This window comes from Alnus glutinosa, chromosome 4 (assembly GCF_958979055.1).
Source record: "Alnus glutinosa chromosome 4, dhAlnGlut1.1, whole genome shotgun sequence".
Taxonomy (NCBI): Eukaryota; Viridiplantae; Streptophyta; class Magnoliopsida; order Fagales; family Betulaceae; genus Alnus; species Alnus glutinosa.
In genome coordinates this window covers 32,911,658-32,922,012 of record NC_084889.1, presented here as the reverse complement: position 1 = coordinate 32,922,012, position 10,355 = coordinate 32,911,658, and the positions used below count along the sequence as shown (strand labels likewise).

The window sequence follows — 10,355 nt, the reverse complement described above, 5'->3', positions numbered from 1 at the left end:
AAAAAGCGCTAGTCATATCTGCGCTATCACTTCAAAAAGACTAGTTAATTCGAAGCTTTCTTAAAATTCCTTATAAAGCACAGTTTCACCTAATAACTAGGTAATGTGAGACTTAGCACCCATGAGTATCTTTATAAATTACTCACTTTATGTGAACTATTCATCTCTTCCTAATATAGGACAGGGGCGTTATAAACCCCCCTTAAACCCTTGACGTCCTCATCAGGACCACGTCATGCAGTACTGTAGTTCCACATGACCTGGCATTATTAGGTGGCTCTAATACCATTTGTAAAGACCCAGAAAAAACGCTAGCCATATCTGTTCTATTACCCCAAAAGGATTTGTCAATTTGAAGCTTTCCTAGAATCCCTTATTATAAAGCTCAATTTCACCTAGTAACTAGATAATGTGAGACTTAACACTCATGAGTATCTTTATAAATTACTCACTCTATGTGAACTATTCATCTCTTTCTAATATGAGACTGAAACGTTACACTACATCTCGTTTAATCTTTTTACAGCTTCCCGATTTGAAAGGGCATTAGCCTCTCAAAAATATAAAATATGAGTAAACCTTTTTACAACTAGTTAATATGTCAAAATATGTTTCGAGCAATGTCAGCCATTTAAATAATTAAAACCTTTTAATTACATGTTAAGTCATGTCAATAAATTGTAAAAGAGTTAACCCATGTTAACCCATGTCAATACCACGACTATTCCTAATGCTTGCAGTACGTAGCACCTGGACGCAATCCAAGATTTCTCCCTGCTTCTTGAGTGTATCTCAGTGATGGTTTTGGCTTTTACCTGCAAAAACCAAGATAGTAAAGAGATGATTAGAAATTATAACTCAACACACCTTTATATCAGTTGATGATCTATCTAGAATAAAGATGAAATTAGGATGTCTACCTCTTCACGTCTAGGAACCCAATTGTTAGACCTCAAATCAAGAACATCACGAAGCATGAACCTTACACGTGGGACCAGTTGAGGGTTTGTGCTCAGATCCTTCAATCGGCTGAAGTCCCATAGACAATGGACAAAATCCAAGAGCCCCCATTAGTGCCATTATCAACCTGGCAGGTAACCACTTGCTCATGAGAAGACAGTTGCTTAATTGAGGTAATACCTGGGTCCCAACAGACCCAAATCCTGCCCAACCAATGCATATCATAATTATGAATCAAGTTCCAACCAGTGAGAACAGCATTCTTGATATTCTGAGCCTTATCCTTCTTCACCCGAGTCTCAACTAAGCAGATAATATTTACATTCAATCTCTTGACTTCCTTCCTTACCTCCTGTTGTTTAAAGGGTATGTTAAAACCCCTTATATTCCAGATAAGTATCTTCATACTAACTTGGTTGGAGAGAAACCCGTCTCCAAATCCACATCCTCCTCATGCTCACCAATTTTCGCCTTCCCTTTGTCCCGAGAAGAGATAGTCTTCTCAAAGAAATCTAGGAAGGTAGAAGGTGTTTTATCATGTACTTCACCTTCAGCATCAATCTCCATTCCTATGGCATCAAAGGAATTAGACAGCCGGAGTCCACCTTCCTTTCTCTTAGGCTTAGACCCAGAAGAAGGTTTCCGGATAGTCTGATCAAAATGTTTGGGAGTAGATTGCTTAGCTGCCATCTGAATATTCTTCACTGCCTGATACCCAGCCTGCTTAGGGAGCCAGATCTTTTTTTCTTTTTTGGAACAAGCATAAGCTACATGCCCAAAACCACCACAGAGAGAGCATTTGGGAGGAAGCCAAGGATACTGCACTTCAACAGGCACAGTCTCACCATTGCTCTTACAAATGATAATCTCTTTGGGGCACTTGGATTTAGTATCAATCTCAACTAAAACCCGGGCATAGCCTAACCTCTTATGTTCTTCTGGGACCTTATCTCCATAAAGAGGTCTCCCAACCCCACAAGCAACAAGACTTAGGCACTTGGGAGTCCAATATTTCATTGGAAGGTGAAGGAGCTTCACCCACAAAGGAACCGAGGTTAAGGTCAATTTCAGAACCTGCATTTCAGGCAACCACTTCCACAATATCAATGGCTTATTAGCAACATGCCAAATCTTGGCCTCCAAAACCGCATCACAAGTCAATTGATCATCAGTAAACCTAGAAAGAAACATTCCATTTTCCAGTGAGAAGACCTCCACCTCTCCATACTGTTTCCACATAATGGCAACAGATTTCTTCACCAAGTAGAAAGGAAGAGATTTATCAAGGAACTACCCCACAAGGCTAGACCTCCACTTGACAACCCCTTCCTCAATATCCTCATCAGAAGGATAAACCAGGGTCTGATCACCATTTTTAATTGGTGCAATATACTCCAATTTCCCCACCGATGAGTTGGATTGAAACAATCCTCTCCAACCCAAATTCTGATAGGGTTCATTTCGGATCAATCTCCTCTGTTTCATCACAATCCTCAGGGCATTTCTCAGAACAATCACTATGGACTACATGGCATTCAGAAGCCACATCATCCACTTCAATTTCCTCAACATTCCCATCCACACTACTTTAATTTCACTTCCACATTCCCCTCAACAACCACCAAATTCTTCACTTCTTCAGTTTGATCAACAACCAAAATCCCAAGATCAGACGTTTCATCAGAGAAAACATTCTGGTCCGGGACACCCTTAGTCACAGGACCCCCAGAAGAACCCTTACCAAGTGTTACAACCAAACTACCTCTCCCCCGACCTCTGCCCCTTTGGTTAGGTTTTCTCACCATGAAACCCACGCACCCCTCCTCACCTCAAACACAATCAATTCAACGCAAGAAAGGAAAATATAATAGGGAAAACCTGAAGAGATGAATCCGGCAGTCGCAGTCCTATCCGCCGGTCATCACGCGCCGAGACCAAGTTGAATTGAGTCTTTCCCGCGCTTTCTCCCCAAGCAAAGTGCTAACGTGGCGAGAGCGTTTCCTAATCTATTTGGTTAAATAATTAAAAAATAAATAAAAAGAAAAAAAAAATGGTCATGTCTTTCATTAAACTGAAGGAGAAAACTCCATTAATTTCAATCTGAGACAGAAAGGAAGGAAAAGTGCCAGGCCAAACTTGGAGAAGCCGATGGGTGACAGCTCATTTAGCAACACCGACTTAATTAAATATAAATAGGGGAGGCCTCAATCCTCATAACTTGTCACAGAAGTTATAGTTCCTAATTATACTTCCGCCATGGGCATAAAGCTCAAACCCACAGAAATAGAAATACTCCTCCATAATCTTTACAACAAAGCAACCGGAGGATCAGACAACGGCATCCCTGAATGCAACTTATACGGCGAAAAAGAGCCTTGGGAGATATGGGAGGCATGCAACGACAGCACAGGCACCAACAAAAAAGAGCTTTACGTCTTCACAAAGGTGAAGAAGAAGACTGTCAACAGCTCACGTCTGGACCGGACGGTCGGAACCGGTGCGTGGAAAGGGGAGGACACTGGCGTCAAGATATACGGCAGCAACAAGAGCGATGAGGGGACTACGACGAGGCTTGTTGGAATGAGAAAAAGGTTTCGGTATGAGAGTAGGACGGAGCATGAAGGGCGGTGGATCATGTACGAGTATAGCCTTGATGCCTCCACGCTCATCCATGCAAAAGTAAGCAATATTAAACTATTTCTTGAATATTCTTGATTTTTTATACTGTTATATCTTGTTTGAATATTCTTTACGTAAAGATTAACAGCTCTGACTTAGAAATTTATCGGCTTGATGCAGTTTCAAAATTATGTGCTTTGTCGAATTAAAAAGATGGATGGCATATCAGAAAAGAAGAGGAAACTCATTGGACAAGAAGAAAACCAAGAGATCAGAAAAGTGAAGGATGATCAAAGTACGGATTCTGAACCTCAGCTGCAAATTTGCAACAAATCAAAGAAGACAAAGCTCCAAAGTGAAGAAAACAACAACAATGGCGGCATACCAGCAACGGCACTGACGACAACGACAAACCCTGATGATAATACTAGGTTGCCAAATGGAGATCATTATATAATTATTGACTTGTCTGACTCTGATGACAAACCCAATATTATCGGAACTACGCCGGTGGAGGAACAATTCGATTCACCGGAATCTCCCTCGGGAGAATTTACCACAATTCCAGGAATATTGGACCCAAATTGTGCTGTTGACGATGAACACACCGACTGGGCAAAAGCATTCGCTGAGGAGTTAACGGAAGGTCAAGCACACCTTATGGAGGAGACACAGACAGATGATCAGATGTTGCCCAATAATGCCTATTATCTTGAGAATTGCAAATTATTATTATATAAATAAGAGGCCAGCTTTTTGTTTTGTTTTGTTTTTTTCTTTTTCTTCTTCTTTTTGGCATGTATAAATATTGAGAATTTGAGAGAGTATCAAAGTCCCAGGCAATATTATCTCCTTTTTATTTTAATTAACGAGATAACAATGCTGTGTGTTCAACAATATTTAATTACCAACAATTCACTCGTTGCAGAATATGGGTTAATTTTGATTGACTAATTAGTACTGTCTCTGTCACACATGAAATTGATTAATTTGCTCAGGCACCATTGCATGAGATAATAGAGGGTGTTGAATTAATTTAACCCCGCAACGGACACAGGTGGTGACTCCCTAAGAGTTTGGATCGACCACTCTTAGTATGTTAAAGATATTCCGATGAACGATGTTAAAGACAGTCAGAAGTAACTTAGTATCAGCTTCCATCTTTTAAGTTACCATTCTTCTTTCGAAGACAAATCCTTTAATCATGCCGACCATATATAGTTAAGACATAGCCCTTCGCCAAGAAGCTAGGGTAAAGCGAGTACAAGCATAATTAATTAAATGGTGATCATAAGAGGTATGATCCAGTACTGCACCTACACCATATGGAAAATAGCAGTTGTTTACATATTAAATGAACTTTTTGGGGGGTAAGGTAAGAATTATTTTTTTAGACAAAAAAAAAAATTGAAAAAGAAAAAAAAAAGGGGGGGTACTTATGAATACTAAAGGTCGATATTTTCATGGATAATCAATTACAATAAACTAACGAAAACTTAGGTTACATACGTTTGGTACACGCAATGATTATTTTATTAGAAGAAAAAAAAATAGCTTTCATTAAGAATCTAAGAAGCTTGAATAGAATAGCCTTGATGTTAAAGTATATGATAAGAATCTAACACTTGAAATAGTTATTTCCATTGCTTATGAGGGAATTGAGAGGGTTATAGATATTCCTTAATTTAAGGAATACTCATTCTCTCGTGGGCTATGACAATAACTATTTTTATTCTACGATCTTTTTTTTTAAATAAAAATTATTCATTTTTTTTAATGAAATACAAATTCCGTGTACCAAACGTATCTTCTTCCTTTTTTTTCTTTTTTTTTTTTTAATGAATAAAGTAACCTTACTATAACAACATTAATATGGAAGGCATGCAAAAAAAAATACAATAAGCCAAGCAGTCTGACCGGACAAAAAGTGTCACAAAGCTCCACCAGAAAATCAACGGAGGCTCTGAGCTGCATGCTCCGTATCGACTTCAATATTCGAGTCTGCAATTATAACCAGAAAATACATTTAAAAAGAAAATAAAAATAAAAAAAGGAAGTAACCAAGTGTGTAACACTCTTCTGGATCTCCAAGAGAAAGCCACAAGCCTCATCCCCATACTCACATTCTAACGGGGCGAATAAAATCTAAACGAAAAATCTCAAACTAAGTGCATACTGTATATACCTTTTGGAGAGAATGAGAACCACAATGCAAAGTACCATTTTTGTATGGGCGTAGAAACAATTTGAATTGCGAAAACGTAAAGAACAGTAAACCAAATTATTGACAATAGAAGTAAGAACCTGAAGGCGCACTGCATAATCAAAATTTCTGAACACCAATCGGACATAAATAGAATAATCAATCGCGACAATGATGATGGTTATGATGATTTCGATGATATAAACTTGTCTGAGAAATCTCCGGCGAAGAACGTCGTTGAATCTGCGATCAGAGCCGTCTCCAAGTCGCGCAGAGCTCAATTTCCCCAAATTATCAAAGAAATAGCACTTGCAAGAAGCGCTTTGCGGGAACAGATCATACTGCGTAGCATCTGAAGGCAAAAAGCACATCACAAAACCTAAAAATCAAACACTCTAAGAGGCCGATCGAGAGAGATAGAGAAATTTGAGAACCTTCTGCTTCCTTGAGATCTTCTGAGTCTCAGTATCTCTTGCTTTCGCTCCTTAGCCTAAACCTCCACAGATAAAAAACTCTATAAGACTAAGAAAAAAGCAAAAATCAAACAGAGATATGAGAAATTGGTGGCGGGACCTTTCGCTTCCATCGGAGAGCGTCGGACTCAGAAGGATTGGACTGGTTTTGAAGAAGCTTCGATCGGAGAAGAGTGATGGCCACGGCGAACTTCAGCGTCTGACCTTTAGGATCGGAGTTCGTGCTTGATGGTTGAGCTTCTTCGCTCGCTGACATTTCTCCCGAGGAAAAAAGCGCGGGAGAGTACGAGCTTTATCAATTCGGGAATTGGAAATATACTGACGCTATACAAACGAAAAGAGGAATGGTAATCAATCAAATATTTTTTTTTAGAATTTAGTTTCAATTTGACATGCGATAATCTTATGAAATTTATCATTTTAAAAAATGTATCATAATATGAGATTATGACATATTAAGTTAAAACCAAATTTTGAAAAAAAGTATTAAAATATCTAGAGCATTTCTCGAACTAAAATTATCATAGAATTTGCGACTAAAATGTCTAGCATTTCTTCTTTTTATTTTTAGCATTTCCCAATTGATAATTCTATAACTCCTTTAATCTTTTTACAACTTCTCGATTTGAAAGGGCATTAGACTCTCAAAAACAATTACAACTAGTAAACTTTTGAGAAAACTTCACAAAAGGGTATCAAACTATAACGTTTTTTCAATTAAATGTATCAATGTTGCAAAACGTTCGATTGAGCGTATAAATTTATCAAAACCGTTCAATGTAGGGTATTCAGTCACCCTCCGTTCTAAAACAATGACAAAACCCAAAACACGTGCGTTTCACGTGATTTTTTAAGCAAATCTTCCATTTATGCCCCTCTATTAAAAAAAAATATATTCATTTAAATCTATTGCGAAAATATATTCATTAATCTTTTATTGATCTATTAAAAACTGATCAGGAAAAAAAAAATTCCTTGATCAAAACAGACCGTGATTAGGGATTTTGCCATCAAAATCTTTGTTAGGAAGAGAGGGGGATATTTTCGATACCATATTTTCAAAATCATGATCATGATTTTTAGGGATTTTTGCTGTGATCATGATCATGATTTTTAGGAATTTCTGCCGTCTTCATGGAGTCGACTGTGATCTTGATTTTTGCCGTCAAAATCTCTGGGTTTTTGTTTTGGGCCGTTTAGGGATTAGGGATTAGGGATTTTGCCATTTAGGAATTGAGTAGTGGTTTATTAGGGATTTTTGCCAACAAAAGCTCCAGCCAACAACGTCTTTCAACCACGAGGAAGACCCTGTTAATTTCTATTGTTCAGCAGAAAATATTCTTCCAATTCTTAATTTTCGTTATATATACTCTGTTAATTTTGTTAAGGTTTTATGATTCAGTGCTTTATCTTTATTGTTCTGATGCCAAGGAAAGAATCAGAACAAAAACACAGCACAACAAGGGAATTCAATCGGGGATTCGAAACCCACCTGATTTTGCCATTGAACCAAAACACCAAAATCAGAAAAACACAGCACAACAAGGGGATTCGATCGAGGATTCGAAACCCACCCGATTCTGCCATTGAACCAAAACACCAAAATCGGAAAAGCCCACCCCGCGCGGCCGTTTGCTGCTACTGCCCCTGCAGGCTCGTGAACCTGCTGTGCCTGGAGAGGGCTTTTTGGGTCCGGTGGCTTGGACGGGTCGACAAGGAGCATCAAGTCTGGAGCTTGGGTCTGGTATTGGGGTTGAGCTAGTGGGAAAGGTGGATGGCGGCCTCGATGAAGAGGAACTCACCTTCGGTGTCCCAAGCTCGGACCGAGTCGGAAGGGAAAGTGGCGGGGTTTTATCGCAGAAGAAGACGGTGTTTGGGGTGTTTTGGGGCTATAAATACGACGTCGTCTGGAGCATTTTATAAGTTTTGTCATTTATGTGTATTTTAGTATTTTCTTAAGGGGCATAACATGAAGAACGCCCTTAAAAATCACATGGAAGTCACGTGACTCCACTTCCGTCAGGATTTAACATCGAATCCTGACAGAATATCCGACATTGCACGGTTTTGATAAATGCATACACTCAATTAAACGTTTTGCAACATTAGTACCCTTAATTGAAAAAGCGTTATAGTTTGATACCATTTTGTGAAGTTTCTCCTAAACTTTTTTACAACTAGTTGATGTGTTGAAATATGTTTGGAGCAATGTCAGCCATTAAAAACTGTTAGATTATATTCGTATTGTCCCACATGGGCTACGTTGTATATACGTCCTTTATGTACTAGCCTATATATAGGCCTCTCATGTACAGTATTTTGTTGTGATTCAATACATACTATTTCTCTCAACATGGTATCAGAGCACAGGTTCTGAATCACCGATTTATTTTATTTCTTTGGCCTCTTCCCGGAAATTTTCCGGCGCCGCCGCCGTTGCTTCCGCCGTATCTCATCGCTCTGTCTTCCTCGGTTCTCCGTCTTCCAGTCCTTGTTTCGACTTGGTTTATATACCAATCAAAACCTTGGGAGACCACCGTGCTAGAGCCATCGAGAACAGCCCTATCGGCGCATTCACGCGCCTCCACGCGCCGCTTGAAGTTTCTGCCGCCGCCAGCCTCTGCTGCCGCTCCGCCATCAGACGATCCAGCCGTTTGATCGCTCAAATTTCAGCACAGATCCCTAGCCCAGCCGCCTAGCTGCTCGGAGACACCACTTTTGTCCAAATCTGACGGTGGACCCGCCGCCACGTACCTCTAGAAGATTGCTGCCTGCCGGTTCACGCGCCCACGCGCCGCCACCCCTCGCGCGTGTCATTCACGCGCCAACCTTCTGCAGTGCCACGTCAGCCCTAGTGTCACGTCAGCCTCAGTGCCACGTCAGCCTTAGTGCCACGTCAGCTCTAGTGCCACGTCAGCTTGACTTTGATTGTTGACCGTTAACCGTTGACTCGGCTGACCATGTGTTTTCTACTTATTTTCTCGTTCTGATTTCATTTTTCTGGTCTATTTCTGCTTTTGGCATCTCCAGATGGCACAAAACGAGATTCTTACTCATATTCATGCTACATTGGATGGCACCAACTACATTGTTTGGTCCCAATCTATGAGGAGCTTTCTTAAAGGCCGCAAGCTCTGGCTTTATGTGACTGGGGATATCCCCAAGCCTACTAAAGTCGATGCCGAAACTGATGCTGCTTTCCACACTCGTCTCATTGATTGGGACAGCAAACATCATCAGATTCTTACGTGGTTCCGTGCCACCACCATTCCCTCTATTGCGGCTTTATTTGGCAGTTTTGATGATGCACAGGGTGCTGGGGATATGCTTGCTTCTCGCTACTCGTCGATTGATGGTTCTCGCGAGTACCAGATTATTCTTGATCTCTATCGTCTGAAGCAAGAATCAAATCAAACTATTACGGATTTCTTTGCTCACATGCAGTTCTTATGGGATCAGTTGGCTCTTTCTGATCCTGCTTGGAGGGACCCTACTGATGCTCAGATGTATGCTGCCCGCAGGGACTAGCATCGTCTCTATCAGTTTCTGATGGCTCTGTGGGATGATTTTGAGCCTGTTTGTGGGCAACTTTTGCATCGCTCTCCTCTTCCCACTTTGGACCAGGCTGTCTGTGAGCTTGTTCGAGAGGAGACCAGATTGTCTACTTTGCGCTCTCAGCACACTCCGCATACTCATCTTGTATTAGCTGCTCCATCTCCTCAGACTAAGCACTCTGACAGGTCTGTTCGTGGACCCTCCAAGAATCGTGACAATCCTTTTTGTCGCTATTGTCGCCGTCGTGGGCATACCATTGACAAATGTTGGCGCAAGGCCAAATCTTCTACACATGCTGCAGCTGTTACCACTACTGAGAGTGCTTCTTCTTCGGCTGCCCCAGCTGCTCCCTCTGGCGACTCTACCGGATCTACTCTCACCTTATCTTCAGCTGACTTTGAGGCAATTATCAACCAGGTCCTCGCTCGTTCTGGTAATGTATCTTCCTCTGTCCTCTCCGTTTTGCCAGGTAAATCTTCCTCTTGGCTTTTTGACTCCGCTTGCTGCAACCATATGACGCCATATGCCTCTTCATTTACCACTTC

The 10,355-nt window shown here is 40.7% G+C and overlaps 1 long non-coding RNA gene across 1 annotated transcript; it reads right to left on the bottom strand.

Annotated features, from left to right (window-relative positions):
- Window positions 1-636: 636 nt before the first annotated feature.
- Window positions 637-8,126, bottom strand: LOC133865516 (uncharacterized). Its single transcript, XR_009899759.1, has 7 exons — window positions 7,748-8,126; window positions 6,356-6,579; window positions 6,217-6,272; window positions 5,884-6,134; window positions 5,497-5,580; window positions 921-2,966; window positions 637-815 (listed from the first exon to the last, which is right to left on the bottom strand). It is a non-coding gene; the product is annotated as an uncharacterized LOC133865516 (long non-coding RNA).
- Between the last annotated feature and the right edge of the window lie 2,229 nt (window positions 8,127-10,355).